The sequence below is a fragment of the Lepus europaeus genome, chromosome 10 (genome assembly GCF_033115175.1).
Source record: "Lepus europaeus isolate LE1 chromosome 10, mLepTim1.pri, whole genome shotgun sequence".
NCBI lineage: Eukaryota > Metazoa > Chordata > Mammalia > Lagomorpha > Leporidae > Lepus > Lepus europaeus.
Genome location: NC_084836.1, coordinates 13,164,488 through 13,182,622, shown reverse-complemented (window position 1 = coordinate 13,182,622; position 18,135 = coordinate 13,164,488). Strand labels below are relative to the sequence as shown.

Below are 18,135 nucleotides of genomic sequence, written 5' to 3'. Positions count from 1 at the left end.
AAAGGCCAGAAGGATGATGTCATTTTAAGAACAACCTTGGTACTCTTACTTATTTCTTCTTTGGGTAAAGGGTGAGTTCTTTTTTAAAAAGATGTATTTATTTACTTATTTATTTATTTGAAAGGCAGAAGGGAGAGAGGAAGAAAAAGCGGTCTCCCCTCTACTGGTTCACTCTCCAAATGGCTACAATAGTCAGGTCAGGGCTAGGCCAAAGCCAGGAGACCGGACTTCCCTTTGGGTCTCCCACATGAGTGGCAAGGACCCAAGTACTTGGGCCATCTTCTGCTCTTTTCCCAGGTACTTTTCCAGGTGTGCTAGCAGGGAGCTGGATTGGACTCAAACGGGCATTCCAGTACGGGATGCCAGTGTCACAACAGCTGAACCTGCTGCAGCACAATGCCAGCCCCTCTCACTTCTCAAAAAGAAAATGATATATAAACTCTAGCATGTTCATTATCAAACACAAATAACATTATCAATCAGATAACATTATCAATAAATATTTGCCAATCGGAACTGGAATGTGACAGTGAGTTGGGAGTACTACTCATTGCCTTCACTAATTTATCCCACAAATATTTATTGAGCACCTGTTTTGTGCTGGGCTTGGGTTAGGCACTGGGGTACAGGGATAGCCCAAGGCAGGATGTACTTTGCACCTCCATTTGGCTTAGTGAGTGAGGCTGATTAATCAAATAATCCTGCAGATTCACATCAAATGGCTACAGGGAGTGGCCTGTGGAACTGGATTGCAATAGCAGTTCCGTCTAGAACCGCAGGTCAGGCTGCCCTGAGAGAATGGCCATGACCGAGAACTGTGGCTGCAAGACAGGGGGTGGCCATCAGGAAAACATTGCTGTTCCCTCGTCATTACTTTTCTCCAGTAAGCCAGGCACTGACTCATTTAATCTTCGCTGTAACTCTCTGAAGTAGACATGACTGTCCCCGCTGCACAGGAGAGAACACCCTGGCTCAGAGACATGCAGTGACTCTCCCAGGAGTGCACAGCCGGCTAGTGGCAGCGCTGGGAATCAGACCCAGCTCTGGGTGACTCAGGCTGTGCCCTTGCCTCCAGAGGTACTGCCACACTAGGAGACCCATGAATGAGAACATGACTGCCAGCTGTACACACCTTGCAGGTTACAACCGTAATGTCATCCACAGCTACTCCTTGAATCCTTAATCCCATTGACACAGGCTGGGCAAAGACTTGCACCCCCATCCTGCAATGAGACAACCAGGGAGGAAGTGCGAAGTATGGCAGGAGCCAGCACAGAGAGCTCCCTCTGGGGCTAAGGCTGTGCAAACCCCTGTATCCACCTCCAGCCCTGGCCAAGCGTGGCCCTGGAACGCGGAGCCCTGATCCTTCCTCTGCCCACCTGCCTGGTGAGAATCTAAGCAGCTGCAGGCCCCCCGGTGTGGGCACCACGTCTGGCTTGTGCTGGGCTGACCTGTGCTGGAATTTCACGGGCTGCAGCTGGCCCTGTGAGGACCAGGTCAGTGAGAAAACCCCAGGTGTGAGAGGACGGCCGTGCCTGAGTGGACACCGGAGCCACAGGGCCTCTGAGCAGTGCACCGTCGGCTGCTTGGTTTCCTTTCACAGCCCTGTGGCCTTGGTATCCTCCACCTTTGGGTGAGGACAGAATCGCTGGCTGAGGACCCTGGAGTTTCTGTCCGCTTCTCCACACCCGGAAGCCTCGCCATCTACAAAAGGGAGGGTTGCCGCTTGACCTCAGATACTCACTGTTTTTGCTCCTGGCTAAGGGGCCGGGCACTGAAATGACCCTGCCTGGCTGGGGTCCTGGCTCCTTGCCCTACCAGCTGCATGACCTTGGACAAGCTTCCGAACTTCCTGAGCCCTTGTTTCCTGATCCTTACAATGGAGGTAATAATACTCAGCGCAGCACAGGGTTGGCATTAGGAGGATTAAACGGTACAGGGGAGGTCAAGCACTCGGAGGAGCCGGCATGGGGAGCACTTGATGAGAGCTGGTTGTTAGCGTTACTGCCTGCTGCCTGTCTCCCTTCTTCCTTCCTCTCTCCCCTCCCTCCATTCCCTCCTCTGTCCCTGCTTTCCTTTCTTCCTCTCTCCTTCCATTGAAAACATTAAAAAAAAAAAAAAAAAAAAAAAAAAAAGATCTAAGATGCTGCAGCCACCAAGCCCTGCAGAACCCCCAGGACCTGCAGCCGTAGCCAGGCAGACCCATCTTTTAGGATTCTGCTCTTTGCTGACTTCATCGTCCTCCCTCTGACCCCCCCAAGGTACCCCCAGTGTGATGCCGTACACAGGTACGGCTCAGTAAATCCTCGGGAGTCTGCCTAGGGAGTGGTGAAGGGCACAGATGTTGGGCACACTGGAGGGGTTTGAGTCCTGAGTCTGCCACGCATTCATGTTATTATCGTGGTGGTTGATTGACTGGGCCAAGGTCAAGGTTCAGCGATGAAGAATGTTTCAGGGTGCCCCAGCTCATTGCCTGATGCCGCCCCCTTCTCCAGGGGCTGTGCTGTGATTCTCGGGCAGAGAGAACTGGAATTCAGGCAGGTGCCCTCCCTTTCCCTCCACTCTCGTCCAGAGCCGTCTTCGGTGTTACACACAGAACAAACGAGCAAGGGCTCGCAACGCAGGCTTCCCTCCTAAATGTGCTGCTTCCAAGACCCCAGAGGCTTGGGATTTTTTTCCCTTTCAAAATGATTTCTGGAACAAAATTCCATAGTAAAAAGGAAGATGGGTGGGTTTTCAGGCCCTGAGCCCCGATGCATGGTCAGGAGATAGTTAATCAATTCTCTCTGGTCTCACTGCATCCTCCCATCCATCAGTGAGGCCAGAAGCCATCACTTCCCTTCCATAGGTAAGAGGACTGAAGACCCAGGGAGGTGGGGCGGTGGTCTCAGTCCTCGGCGGTGGCTACCCTCGGCACGCAGATCCTTGTTCTGTGGCCCCCTTCTAATATGAGGGCACCTCAAAAACTTGGTGGAAAAATGGGATTAAAAGATAAATTTATGTTGGTACAAAAAACATTTTGAAATCCATGCTTTATATATATATATATATATATATATATATATACACATACATGTATATATGTATAACATGCATTGTTCATGAACTTTCTTGTACACGCAGATTTGAAGACATGCTGGTAGCAAAGTAAATTTACCTTTCAATTTTTGAAATGTCTTTGTATTTGCTTAAGGTGACAAAGGCTTACTTTCTCCTTGGCTCCCTTCCAAGATGCCCAGCCTGGGAGTTCCTGGTACAGTCTGGGGCCTTCATATAGGCGAGCGTGAGAGAGACCCCTGGCCTCAAGGGCAGAGACGACAGGAGTGGTGTGGGCTGTGGCGGGCTAGAGCAGCCTTGCCAAGTCTAACCTGGACAGCTGCCTCTTAGCACCTGCTAACTGAGCCCAGGTAAGGTGAGCTCGGATTTTCTGTTTCCTTCGGGAGGAGCCAGACCACTGAATTATTCAAAATCTGAGTTTTTCTGTAAGTTTGTGAATTGCATTTTACAGAAGCTGCACAGACCAGACCAAAGGCCTCCGTGGGCCCCATCTGGCCTTGGGGTTGCTGGTGTCAGTTCTGAAAAGTCCCCTTATTGACAGAGAACCAAAAGGAGTCCTGGCCCAGCGTGCTTTCCCCTGCCGAATCCCCTGCACACCTTCTCTGAGATGCACTTGGCCAAGCTCCAACTGAGTCACCCTCTCCCCAGCTTCTCCTTCCTAAAGACCTTGAACTTCAACCAGAACTCAGAGCCTTACTCACTCTTGACCATCACAAAACCCCAAATCCATCACCTGGAAGCTTTTGCCCTTTGGCCCTTGCATAGCAACAGGTCAACCTCACTGTCTAAGAGCTGAGGTCTTGCTGGCCATGAACTCTGGAGCCGGACTTCTGGGTTCCACTCCAAGGGCTGCTACTCAGTGCCTGTCACGTCAGGCGTGCTGCTCGAACTGTCTGTGCTTCAGCTTCCTTAGCCGTAAGATGGGCATCCTCATAGTGCTGGCCTTCTAAAGTTCAGTGAGTGTTGAGTTTGCTCACACTGAATATAAAACGTCCTTAGTTAAGGCAATAGAAGAAGTAGGTATTATCCCCACCCCCACCAAGTTAAACATTACAAGGACTGTAAACTGTCCCTGGTTTCTAGAACTTTCAACATTCTGTCCACTCCGGAGGATGGGCTGAGAGGGCCCTGTGATCCCTGCCTCCTGGTATTCACACTTACACAACCCCTGACCCTGAGTGTGGGCGGGGCTTGTGTCATGCTTCCAACCAATAGAATGGAGCAAAGGGGGCAGGAAGCACCTGTTACATGAGCGTGACTACAGTGCATGTGAGCTGCCTATGGAGAGCATCGCATAGCAGGGGACTGCAGGGGGAGGACCCCAGCCCACAGCCAGTGGGAAAGGAACTGAGTGTTGCCAACGCCAACCTGAGCCAGAGAAGAGATCGCCCTGAGTTGGGTCTCAGGTGGACCTGCAGCCCCAGGCAACACCTTGACTCCAGCCATGCCGAGGACCTGGCTACGTCAGGCCCAGACTCCTGACTCACAGAAACCACGGCATAAAGCCGTGTGGACTTGAAGCTGCTAAGTGTGTATGCGTGTGTGGCAACGTTGGAGTGGTGCAAGAGATGACCGGCAGAGGCGGCTCACGTCAGTCATCACTCTCCCTCATCCACTCTGCCGTGTCAGTGGCCTGCTGAGAACAGGAGTCCCGGGACGGAGCAGCCGTAAGTGTGGCCCTCAAATGACAGCCCAGGTTTTCTGCTTGGCCCCAGAGAACAAATGCACACACATGCTCTTTGTGTGCGAGGGCAAGGCTTGTGCCCCTGGATCTGGTGCGGTAGAGGAGCAGTCGTTAGCCATCTCGGCCCCTCCCAGGCAGACACACCCCGTGGCAGTCACTTGGCACAGGTGACAGTGGCACCTTGCTTCTCTGCTCATTCTCTTCTCTCCTGTTACTTTTCCCCTTAAGTGGGAACACAAAGACCACCAACAGGTGAGCTCCTCCTGTTTGTTACCGCTGGAGGGCGTGCAAGGGAGCAGCCAGCTCAGCTATGTCCTAGTGGGTGTATTGGATTCTAAACGGCAGGGCCAGAGTATATGGCAGCTTCTGATGCTTGCACAGTGCTCCTTTCTTTAGTGAAAACTTACACTTTTGGCCGGTGCCGTGGCTCAACAGGCTAATCTTCCACCTAGCGGCGCCGGCACACCGGGTTCTAATCCCGGTCGGGGCGCTGGATTCTGTCCCGGTTGCCCTTCTTCCAGGCCAGCTCTCTGCTATGGCCTGGGAGTGCAGTGGAGGATGGCCCAAGTGCTTGGGCCCTGAACCCACATGGGAGACCAGGATAAGTACCTGGCTCCTGGCTTCGGATCAGCTCGGTACGCTGGCTGCAGTGCGCCGGCCGCGGTGGCCATTGGAGGGTGAACCAGTGGCAAAGGAAGACCTTTCTCTCTGTCTCTCTCTCACTGTCCACTCTGCCTGTCAAAAACTTCCTTCCTTCCTTCCTTCCTTCCTTCCTTCCTTCCTTCCTTCCTTCCTTCCTTTATTTATTTGAAGGTCAAAGTTACGCAGAGAGAGAGAGAGAGAGGTCTTCCATCCGATGGTTCACTCCCCAAGTGGCTCCAACAGCTGGAGCTGCGCCACTCTGAAGCCAGGAGCCAGGAGCTTCTTCTGGGTCTCCCACACGGGTGTAGAGGCCCAAGCACTTGGGCCATCTTCCACTGCTATCCCAGACCACAGCAGAGAGCTGGATGGGAAGTGGAGCAGCAGGGTCTGGAACCATATGGGATGCCAGTGCTTCAGGCCAGGGCGTTAACCTGCTGAGCCACAGTGCTGGCCCCAGCTTCTCCTTTCTTTCTCTTGTTCTTGTGCAAATGAACTCCTTTCTGCCAGCCTCAGAATCCTCATCTACTACATGGGCTAATCACCCCTACTCTACCGGAAGTCCCTGGAGGCTGATGGAATGATCCGTGGAAGGTGTTTGATTCGAGCAGTGGTAGAGAAACACTTGGCTGGCTCCCAATATTAGGCTCTTACATCAGGATTTAAAATGCACCTGCATCCCACTGTGCCCTTAATCTTTAGGAAACCGTTTATCGAGTAACTAAATGTGCTTGACATTTTCTCAGTGGGTCTTTTCCCAGATTTAAAAAAAAAAAAAAAAGAAAAGACCTAGTAAAACTTTCTCCTCTTCCAAGAACTCTTCTCTGATTACTTTAAATAAAGAGCTTCCCACAAGTCACTGTTGATCATCTGCCTCGCACTTGGGACCTGCTGAGATGGTTTCCTTGTCAACTTCTGCGTCTCTTGTTTGTCTCCACTAGGCAAACACAGGCTCTGTAACCTCGCAGGATGGCCGCTGTGTCTGCCTGGTTTGCCACGGGAGAGGGGGACACCCAGGGTAGGTGCTCAGTAAATACGGACTGGATGAATGACAGCCTCTGTCTTGGTTTGTCCAGGATGCTTGGCCCCAAGAAGAAAAAGAAGGAGAAAACCCAGGAATCAGACCGCTTCAAAGGAGAAACAAAAGAACCGAATGTACTCCCTCCTATGAGGCGCTCCCTTTCCTCATCCCAGCCTGGCGGAGAAAGGAAGCCTCAGCCCCGGGGTGTGTCCTTTGTCTCTCTCACAGGCCCCAGGACACGGGGCTCTCAGTGGCCTGAAGTTGCATACCAGGGAGCTGATGTCCAGAGCAGTGCAGTGTTTGCATCGAGGGCTCACGGTGAGAAGCAGAGCTTGGGTTTGGCATGCAAGCCTGTCTGACCCCCGGGCGGTAGCACTCCGCAGTGTAACCGCGATGGCGTCCTGCAGCCTGAGATATTTAGGGCTCAAGGGGCCTCATGTCCACAGTTTTCTCCGAAGGAGAGGAGAGAGGAAGCGTCCTCGGTGACCTTGGAGGAGTTCCGGTGGAAACTACCTGGTAATTCTTTGGACAAGTCTTGCAACTTTTCCGAGTCTGGATTATGTCCACACAAAACAAATACCTAAAAGCTGATGGTGGGAAGACGACGTGACGGGTATCACGGGAGAAAGCACACAGAGCCAGCTTGGTTAGAATAAAGGGAGTAGGCTCCAGTGGGCTCTGGGGCTGGCAGGCCAGGTGCAGGAGTGAGTGGGGCGGAGTCAGGGAGGAGGGGGCCACACTGCAGGGACCCCCGGTGACACTCTGCAGGTCACCCGTCTGTGCATCCTTGAGCACCCCGAAGGCTTCTAAAGCCACCTGCCCAGTCCAGCCACTTGTTCCCGTTGCTGCACACACGCAGCACGCCCAGGTCAGGTGGAGTGTGTCACCTTCTCCGTGTGGTTTCTGCTCTAGTTGTCCACACAGCACACACACCCGCTCCATCCCAGAGCCAGAGCGGGGCATCTGAATGTGGGGGCTTCACGCACCGTCCTGTGATTGTCCCTGGGGAAGAGGAAGCAAATGACCTCCACACCTTCCAGAATGTGCCCAGAGACGGTCATGAGCTCATTCAAGGCCACATAACGGGTGGGTGGCAGAATCGGACCAGAATGCGTGCTGGTGAGTGGGAGTGCTTATTTTCTTCGTTCTTTGCTCCACCATCCTTCTACTACTAATGGGCTCAGAGTTACCCCCAGTCCCAGTTACTTGAAATGCAGATGCCGGCTTCCCACAGTGTCCTAAAGCAGCTGTCCCAAACACAGACCCCAAGACAGCACTTCCTCAAGGTGTCCTTGGGCAGGTGAGTCCCCTCTCCCACAGCTCCGTTTTCTCACCCGAAGGAGAATGAGGATAAGGATGTCTCCCCTACTGGGTTTTATGAGGATCCAGGATTTCAAAGCTGAGGGATGGAGCCATTATCTAGGCATTGGGGATAGAGCAGTGAATGAGGCAGACACAGGCCCTGCCCTGGTGCACCTGCCATGCTAGTTGAGAGAGTTCACAAACAAACGGGAGCAAATGAGATGTTTTCAGATAGCCGTACATCCTGAACACAGACTAGACCTGAAAGCTGGAACAGTGGGCAGTGCCCGCCTCTGGGAATGGCCGTGCCCCTCAGCCAGGGCGCCCCTCTCTAAGCAGGTGGCATCCAGGAAGGACCAGCACTGTGGGAGGCAGAGGGAGGCCTCAGGCCAGTCCTGGAGCTGGGACCAAGCCTGGCTTGGTGCAGGGATGGGAAGAGTGCCAGTGTGGTGGGAACATGGAGAGAGGCAGAGAAGGGCAGCCCTGGTGGGGCTGCATCCTGCTGGGCCTCCCAGGGGGCCATTGAGGAATCCTCTGAGTGCACTAAGGGATCCGCCAGAGTTTTGAGCAGGGGAGGGGCCTGATTGGGTGTTTCTTCCCTTGGAATCAGTTAATATACATAGCACTATTAACACATGACCTGGCCCATGGCAGCTATTTCATAAAGGACAGCTTTATCATTGTTTATCATTCCAAGGCTTCACCACTGATCATTACAGACTTGCAAAAACTGGGTGGCCTGTGCCTGCCTGCGTGGTCCAGGTGATGCACCTGCCTGGGAAAGGGGGGAGGAGCCCGAGCACTTCCTGGACCCTTTGGCTAACTCCTCCCTCCTTCTGGCCAGCCCCCTCCCCTGCAAGCCAGATGCAAGCCCGTCTGCTAGGCCCAGGGGCGGCCAGGATGGGCTCGCTGGGCGTCCCTCCAGCTGGCTCGAGCTCAGGCTTCGAGCCTAGCCGCCTTCACGTTGCTGTAAAAATGCAAGGCATTCCAGCCATTTTAATTACTGGGCGTTGCATAGGCCAGCGACCGGTTCATACAAAGGAACAACAGACAAAAAAATGATTTTTCAACATGCCTTCCGCCTCTCCCCTCCTTTCCCCCCGAAATCGGCCTCCAGTCATTGGCTCCCGGGCCTCGAAAAGCACTCCAGGTATGCGCAGTCTTTTTTTGAGGTTGTCCATGTGACATCAAGGGCTTTTTTTTTTTTTTTTTTTATTCTCTAAATACTTGAGGCCAAAGCAGTCCCAGCTAGCTTGGAGCGGTTTGGAAAGTTCTAGATCATATTCCTCTATGTCAGCCTGAGACTGTGTCGGAGCCCCGTGTTATACACGTGTTATCTACACCTTTGCCGTGCAGCGGGTCTGGGCACGGCGGCGGCAGGGGTTTCAGTGACTCCAACCACAACGTCCCCGCCGCAGTTCAGCCTGGAGAGGAGCTGTGATGGGATTGGGGAAGACCTCTGTGTTTCATAAGGCTGTGACCTCTGAACTCTTTCTTATCTAAGTCTCATCTGACCATCTGGAGGACACGGTGTCTCTGGGGCATTGTTCTAGGTGCTTAGAAGGGAAACTCTTAGCCCTGGTCAGTCAGCTCACTTTCTTTCTTTTTTTTTTTTTCTTTTGACAGGCAGAGTGGACAGTGAGAGAGAGAGAGAGAGAGAGACAGAGACAGAAGTCCTCCTTTTCTGTTGGTTCACCCCCCAATGGCCGCTGCGGCCAGTGCACCGCGCTGATCCAAAGCCAGGAGCCAGGTGCTTCTCCTGGTCTCCCATGTGGGTGCAGGGCCCAAGCACTTGGGCCATCCTCCACTGCACTCCCGGGCCACAGCAGAGAGCTGGCCTGGAAGAGGAGCAACCGGGACAGAATCCGGTACCCCAACCAGGACCAGAACCCGGGGTGCTGGCGCCGCAGGTGGAGGATTAGCCTATTGAGCCACAGCGCCGGCCAGTCAGCTCACTTTCTACAAAGGCCCAGGAAGCAAAGAGTGACAGTCTCAGCACAGGTGACCTCTGGCGGGTGGTGCCCATCGTGGTTGAGAGGAGAGGCCACTCTTGGGAGATGGTGCCCGATAACAAGCCGGTCTTCCCAGTGGCCGTGGCTGTGGCCGTGGCCGTGGCCAGTCGTTGAAGGAATTCTGCTAACTCCTTCCACAGGTCACCATTCATTCCTCACAACTCTAAGATGAGGCACGAGTGTCCCTGTGTACCGGAGGGTTAGGTCACTTGCCCAAGGTCCCACAGTTAGGAAATAGCAACAGTGTGCTGTTAGGTTTTTAACAACAGGTGTTCTGGGACAAAATAACTCTTGAGGGTAGCATCTGCCCAGTCCTGTGGTGTAAATACCCCCTAATTGTGCCAACATTATGTTCCAAATGTGACTCTGGGTCCAGAGTTGGGGAGAAGGCAGTAGCTCGCTGTTATGTAATAGCGCCACTACGCAGCCAGCAACAGAGGGAAATCACCTACAGTGCATGGGTAAGCGTGTTCTGTGATAAAATTATCAGGGAGCGATGTTCGAGGTGTGATATCCCTGCTTTTAGGATAATTTATTTAAGTTTAGATAACTAAATTTTTAATAATGCTGTGTCTGACAGGTGACTCAGAACATTCTGGAAAATGTAACCCTGAGTTCTCAACAGGCAGTGTGAGTCTGACAGGTGACTCAGAACATTCTGGAAAATGTAACCCTGAGTTCTCAACAGGCAGTGTGAGCTGGCTCTGGCTCTGCAGGGGAGCCCCAAAGCCTCAGGTGTCAGGCCCCCAGAGCAGTAGGAGCCGCCCAGGGAGTGGAGAAGGGCAATCAAGTCAAGGGAACAGAAAACAGTATGGAGGGTGGGGGTCGGTGCCATGGTTTAGCGGGTAAGCATCCACCTGCAGTGCCGGCATCCCATGTTGGCCACGGTTTGAGTCTCGGCTGCTCCACTTCCGATCCAGCTCTCTGCTATGGTCTGGGAAAGCAGTAGAAGATGGCCCAAGACCTTGGGGCCCTGTACCCTGGGAGACCCAGAAGGAGTTCCTGGCTTTGGATCAGCCATTTAGAAACCTTTCTGTCTCTCTCTCTCTCTCTGTCTGTAACTCTGCCTCTCAAGTAAATTAATGCATACATTTTAAAACAGTAGGAACAAAGACATGAACTCACGAGAAAAGAAAAACAGTAGCTCTGAGCGTTTACCAGATGTGCTGAGCTCATCGTCAGGGTACAGCACTGGATGCTGAACCTCTGGCTCCACCGCTTACTGTGTGGCCTTGGCCAAGCTGCTAAACTTCTCTGTGCCCCAGCTTTTGGTCACGATGAATGGGTGCCCTGGCCCCTACATCACAGCTCATGAGAGTTAAACACACGCATAGCGCAGAGTACGTAGAACCAGTCCCTGCACATAACCCGCGATCACAGATGTCGGTCATTTCTCACTGGGTCTCTGCAGCTACCCCTGCGAGTTCCTATTTGTGCCCACTTCATAGTGCGTGCGACATGCTTAGAGCACAGTTTAGCAGGTGGAGAGGAAGGGCCCTGGGCAAATGTTCTGATTCTCATTTCTCTGCTGATCCCCAGGACTGGAGAACACATGGCCCCGACTCCGCCTTCCTCTCCGGGAGGCCCCAACGCCCTGCTCAAGGTCTCTTCAGAGAGGGTCTCTCTAACCCGTGCTTGCACACAACTGCTTTCTGGGGACTGGGCACTCCTGGAAGGAAGCCCCTGCTGCTGGCAGACACCTGGCATCCGCCCCTGGGCATCCCTGGGCACCATCCCACGGTGCCACGTGCTGTGTCCTCCACACCGCCTGATGCCTGTGAGAATCCCACAGGGCATGAGTCTCCCCTGGAGGCACCACGACGCTCAGAGAGGTGAAAGAACTTGCCCAAGTCACAGTGAGCAAGGGAAGGAGGAATGAAACGTGGGTCTGCCCACAGCACAGGCCTTGGGCCTGAACCTGCTTGTCAGGCTGCCTTCCAGAAAATTCCATCAGGAGATTTTGAAGGATCATTAAATCCAACCCCCCGTATTTGGGCTCACTGATTCACTCCAGGCCTTAGAGCTGTCGTGTGTGGCCAAACTGACACAGACACCTGGTAGACGGCCTCAAGGTCATGTTTGAAGTTTTAGAAGGTGATGAAGCCGTGTTTGATAGCTGTTAACCTGCACTGACCAATCAGTAAGCGATCGGCTTGCCTCTGAGTTCCGGGCGGGACCTGTCCTTGTCATGCAAATGTAATTTTCCCGTGGCATCCGTCCACTTTCTGAGTAAGGAGGGGCACACCCACACCCCCAGAAATCGCCTGCCAAGTCATTTCGCCTGCTTTCCCTCCAGACAAAACAAGAGACACATCTCACGTGTCTGCTGAGAAAGTTCCCTCCCAGCCTTGAGGGTAGGTGCCTCGTCTCCTGCCTGCCTGTGGCGGGTAATGCACATCCAACAAGAACCTAAAAGACAAAGACAAAACCTCCAGCCCTTCAAATGCCATCACCCAGAAAGCCCGCCAATTGAAAGAGACCTCTGGGTCTGAGTCACAGCTCTGCCACTTCTAAGAAACTGGACATGCAATTTCTTTGAGCCTCAATTTTCTTGACTGTAAAATGGGCATAAACTACTGTCTATTATCTAGGGTTATGAGGATTAGAGGAAACCCTGCATGAAAGCATCTGGGTTGTAGTGGGTGTTCTTTTGCTTGTTTTAGAAGTATTTTTCAGCTTATCAACCCATTGCAGCTTGCCGTTCTGGTGAAAGTTACAGGGCAAGGAAATAGTTAAGTGTCGACTCTCTAACGAAATAGAGAATTTTCTGGAGCGATGGGGAGATGACCAGGTACTAGGGGGCCAGATTCTTTGTCTTGCTTCTGTTAAGTACTGTGTGTGATCATAGAAAAGTTCCTCTCTCTCTCTCTCTCTCTCTCTCTCTCTCGGCCTGTCTCCATGTTTAGAAAATGAGAGTACTGACTTTGGTGCCCCATGGCTCTGTCCGGCTCTGCCCTTCCATCTTACGGGTTCCCCAGTAGCCCCCAGTGTCTGGCTGCATGGAGGCGCTCTGTGATCTCCTGGCGTGCACCCTTCCATCCTTGTGTAGTTTTCGTATGAATCATCATTTCCTTCTCTTTCTTTCTTGCAGGACTGGGGTCTCCCTGAGGGTAGGTCTGGACCCCGTTGTCTCGCACAGAGCAGGTGCTTTATCTATGTTTGGTAAATATTTGAAGGCCAAAGGGAAGGAGGAAGGTAGCCTTTCTCCCTTCTTTCAAAAAGCTTCGAGCACACGGTGACACACGGGCTGGGCGGCGGGAGAGAGCGTCGGTGGAGCCATCACGGTGAAAGGCGTCTACAGCTTCCACAGGAGGTCCTCTCACCTCTGGACACGAAAGCCACGAATTCACATACCACGAATGTGCTCAGCCATCTGTGGTAAGAAATCACGCCACGGCGAGGGTAGAGTTGAACATGCGGGAATACCCAGAACCCAGGCCAGTTGACACAGGGGTAATCATTGGCCAGTGACTGTCACCTAAAATGTAGAAACCAATGAACGTCACTATTCCCAGTGCCGAAAATCTCGGGGGGAGAGAAGGAGGAGACGCCGGTCTGGAGTAGAGCCCCCGGAAGACCAAAGCTGGCATAGTTTGTCTGACTTTGCCCCAGTCTGGTAGCAGGGACTTTGATTACTGGATGTGAGCACTGTCATTGTCTTGGGAGAACTGCTCCCATCAAAGGAAAAATTCCCCAGCATCCTAGCTGGATTCTTAGGCTGACCTCCATCCCTGCCTTCTGACACCGCACACACACCAAAGCACTCTGATGACAAGCCAGCTTTGCACGGAGCGCTCTGTGACTCTGCAGAGAACAGCACGGGGTCACGTTGACATGCGTTCTTTAGTCTCTGTGACAATGAAATCTCTCATGGGGAACAAGGAGAATGGAGTTGTGGTTGGGTTTCTGGTCCCTTATGAGTCAGTTGTGTCTCTGATTGAGACCAATCAGCTCAGTCTAGTCTGGTTGAAATTCTGGACCCAAGAAGTTGGATTCTAGAACCTCTGTAAAGCGAACCTGTGAGCTGGTTCTCATCCACCTGTGTTTCTTGCCATTCGTTGCTTGGTTTACTACTTTTTAATACTTGGAAAGTGTCTCTTCTGAGCAGGTGACGTGCTAGGCATGACTCTCATGCACCCGCATTTGCTTGCTGTCTAGAGAAGAACCAGACACATCAGCCACCAAGGGCAGTGGGGCTCCAGTGTGGGTGGGAGTGAGGGAGGAGAGGTGTGAGGGTGTGGGGGTGAGGGTCAGCTCTGCTGGGGCAGGAAAACATTCCCACGGTGGTGACTCTAGTGGAATCCTGAGCGATGAGGTGATCCCTGGCCGATGAGATGGAGAAGGGTGGAGATGGGCATGGGGGCAGCACAGGTGCAGGGAGAGGAGCAGGGATGGAGCCTGCTGTGCTGTCCCTGCAGGGACCACAGTCAAAGCGTATTCTGGATGAATGGTGCGCCTGCCAGGTGCAGACCGTGGCGCCCTGGGAAGAGTCGGAGCACAGAGCATCTTCTTTGTCTGTGTCTTTGAATTTAAGACTTTGTTCCGAAAGCCACAGAGAACGAGTGAGTCATCATGAGCCTGGGACAGCCTGGCTTCAGGCTTAGTGGCTGACTGTTTCTATGGGAGTAGCAGTGCAAAAGTTGAAGTTGATAGAGAAAGATTTGGGGCAAGGTGATCAAGGCTGTGACTATGGAAATTGTGACAGTCTATGAGGGGCTCATCCAAGGCAGAAGCAGTAAGGAGAGATGGATGGAGGGAGAATCTATAGGACTGGGTGGATGATGGTAGCCCTGGAGGGGGCTGTGAGGTGGAGCAATGGACTCCTGGAGTCCAAGGAGGCCGTGGGACCCCAGATGAAACACAGGAGGAAGTCCAGTAGAGAGGACAGGAGATCCAAGGGGGCGCTGTTGCTTGCCATGCCCATTCCAGTGCACCTGGAGTAGTGTGGGGCGAGATGGGGGGAGTGGGTAGGGTAGCTAGGGAGTGGGGCGGCTAAGAGGGAAGGGAGGGGAGAGGACCATCTACGTTTTTATGTCAGGAAGCCTGAGAAGATACAGGTGTAACAGTGCAGTGAGAAAACCGAGCCAGCCGAGTCTCTGCGGCCAAGTTGAAAGATGGATGTGATCAACTGTGTTGAAAGCCCTTTGGACGTCCCCACCACACAGGGCAAGGTCTCAGTTCAAGTGGGTTCTGGAAGTGCCTTTGAAGGACAAGCATTCCAGCCCAGGCCCAGAAGAGACCGACTGCATGTCCATCCCATTCCCACCCAGGCCCCCGGAGTATCTGGCTGGGACATGTGTGGGTGCCATCTGCATGAAGCCGAGCCTGCAACCTTCAGTGTCCACAGAGGGGCTGCTCATCTATGAAGGAAACATGAGTGAACGCCACAGGCGTACAGAGGACACTGAACCAGGGTGCAGGAGAAGACATTTTCCTCCCTCCACTTCATCGAAATAAATGCACTCGCCTGAGTAGACGATCATTAAAACAAAAACACAAACCCAAGAGCTGGACTAGTTAGCTCTGCTTCCCATCTCCCGCCACCCCTGAAAACACAGGACACACAATGTCTCCAGCTGTGCACATGTGTTTTCTGGCTTAAAATCCCTGGGAGTAGCTCCCCGTGGAAAGAAATACGAAAACCCCACAATTCACGTGGAGGCAGCCAGAGACTCCTACGGAGGGGGTCTTCCCTTTGCGGGCAGGGCTAGAGGGAGCTGGGGCAACAGACATCCTGCGATTTTACTGCCATGAAATTGGCTCCAGATGGAGGTGAGGAAAGGTGTTGGCTTCCTGCTGATGTCAGACATGGAGAGAACCCCAAGTGCCTACCATCTTGGGTTCATCATGGTCCCTTGCTGGGTTGCGCCCCCGCTGAGGGTCTGGCCAGGGCTCCTGGTGATGGGTGGACCAGGCTTTCTGGTGCTTGGAAAAGGCTATTTTGAATATAATGACTTTCACATGGGCTGTGGGTTTGAGGGAGGGTATTGTGGCTAAGGGTCTGGAGGTGACGCGATGGTGGTGGCGGGCAGGGGGGATGGATGCAAAGAGGTGCTTTGCTGGAAGGAACAGAAATGACCATGTCTTGTCATTGCCTTGTCCTGCTGGAATGTCCAGAGCCCAGCTCTGCTCAGGAGGAGAGGGCCCTTGACATCCTCTGTGGGGTTCCCAGACCTCCCCATAGCCCCCAAACCAACGATTCCCAAGGAAGTGGCTTCCCGAGGGAGTGTTTCCCCTTGGGCTGCCATGTGGCCAGTCCAGGGTGGAGGAGCCCCGACCGACACAGACTGAGAACTCTGTGGCCACTGCAGACGGGAGGGGCTCGCTTCTGCCATTCAGAGGCACCGGCACCGCACAGGCCAGTGCAGAATCTCGCCTTGCCATCTCTGTGAGGCCGGCTGCAGCCTGAGTGGATGGGTGTTTTCTGGTTTATGGTGCCCCCTAGCACTAGCCAGCGGGATAGGGCTCCTGGAACTCTGCAAGGAACTGCCACCTGCCTGTCTGGGAATACCGGGACCCTTTGGCGGTGCTGAATACTGCAGCCATTCAATCAACACTTCCTGCACTCTCGTGCCCAACATTTGATCCCTGCACTCCCGGGGGCTTGCAGTCCAGAAGGGAAACAGCCAGGGAGACGATCCCATTAGAGCCAGCTACTTGTTGTAAAAGGAGGAAAACACAGGGATACATGGGAGGGGAATCAGAAAGGGCTTCCTGGAGGAGAGGACCTCTAAGCTGAGGCCCGAGTTCAATGGATTTTGGAGATAAAAAAGAGACTTCCTGATCTTTTAGTGCTTATGATCTCAGAGGCAAACAGAAATATGCAGAAGGAACTACAGTGGCAGGAGCTCGGCGTTGACTGGGAGCCTGATGGATGCCCCCAGTCTTGGCTACGTCTGCTTTGTGTCAAACCTGCAGGATCTGTCCTCTCCCAGAAACGTGCACCTTGTCCTTGAGAATCCCCCTGAGGTCTGGGACTGTTGGAGGTGCGAGGGATCTTGAGGAACACTGAGTTGCAGATTTCATCCAGTATACATGGAAGTGAAGGCCTGGACAGATGAAGTGACTTTTCCCAGGCAGGTGCACAGGCATCCTGCAGCCATGTCTGAAACAAATCTCAGGGCTTTTGACGCTGTCCCACACGAGCCTCTTTTTGTGCCTCCGAGATGACATGTCCACGCAGCTCTTCGCCGTGCTATGCTCGGCGAAGGTATTAGAAGGTATTAGAATTCAGAAGGTATTAGATTGTGATTTAGAAAGGGACAAAATGAACACACAAGGGCTCAGCCTCTCGGGAGAACAGACCTGTGTTTGTTCTGATTGGTTCAGAGGGTGATGATTATCACCGCAGAGAACTGAATCTGTGGAGGGCGAAGCCACTGTACGGAGAGACTCTGGCATGGGTCTGCCTACAGATCCAGGATCTGTGAATGGCCAGAGTGCAAGCGCTGGGCCCCACGAATGTGCTGCAGCCAGAGAAGGAATCTGGCTGCAGCCCGATCTTGGCCATGCTCCTAGGTGACCGTGAGACTCGGGCACATTCCTTCACTGATCTGTACCTGGTTCCTCCCACCACCAACAAGAAGATGGGGCATCTCTGAGTTCCTTCGGATGATCTCTCAGTGTCCAAACACTCCCTATAGGGGTTAAGATGCTCACATCCCTCATCAGAGTACCTGGGTTCAAGTTCAAGCCCCAGCTCAAGTGATTGAGTTCCTGGCTCCCTCTGCCTCCCCACTCCAGTGGATGGGAACACACACACACACTGACTCTCAAATAAACAAATTTTAACAAAACAAGCACTTCCTTCCAAGTGTAGCATCCTGTCCCTTGGTACGAAGAGGTTGAACAGGGACCCACGTTTCATAGGAAAGTTCCAGGAAACACCAGGTCAGGCTGCTCGGCTTGAGGACAGCCCAGCTAGCTGCTGGAGCTACTTCGGTTCCTCCCAGAGTTAGAACCCGCTCATTGTTCTTAGCTTCAAGAGCAAGTGGGGGCGGTGGGGGTCTTCACGGTTGCCATTAGCCCCAGGTGGACGTCATTGAGCTTGCTGAGTGGGCTTGAGAAGGCCATCCTTAGTCTACTCAGGGATTTTAAGAAGTTCTCCGAGAAATGAAATGCAGTGCAAAGTCACTTTCGGTGTGAAAGTGTTTGAGAGTCACGCATAGCTTTTTCGTTCGAGGCATTTTCCGTGACCTTTCTGCACTGCCCTCGTGTTACAAGGCTTGTGGGCACCATGACGTCAGATCGCTGGCTGCGAGGTCTGCCTGCTGGCGGGGCTGGCCCCAGCAGGAGGACTGTCCTACACCAGGATTTCTGGAGTTCACTCCTCCTCTTCCTCAGGGTGGAAGACGGCGCTGACCTCGCAGGGGTGGGCAGGCAGGAGCCCCTGTGCAGACAGAAGAACTTCCAACTGAAAG

General features: G+C 53.1%; 1 protein-coding gene and 1 long non-coding RNA gene across 2 annotated transcripts in view; one reads left to right on the top strand and one right to left on the bottom strand.

Moving 5' to 3' along the window:
• Positions 1-18,135, bottom strand: part of SYN3 (synapsin III) — a 413,512-nt gene that overhangs the window by 218,520 nt on the left and 176,857 nt on the right. The gene's annotated exons all lie outside the window — the stretch shown is intronic.
• Positions 4,328-14,667, top strand: LOC133768413 (uncharacterized). Its single transcript, XR_009866952.1, has 3 exons — positions 4,328-4,724; positions 6,457-6,917; positions 12,807-14,667. It is a non-coding gene; the product is annotated as an uncharacterized LOC133768413 (long non-coding RNA).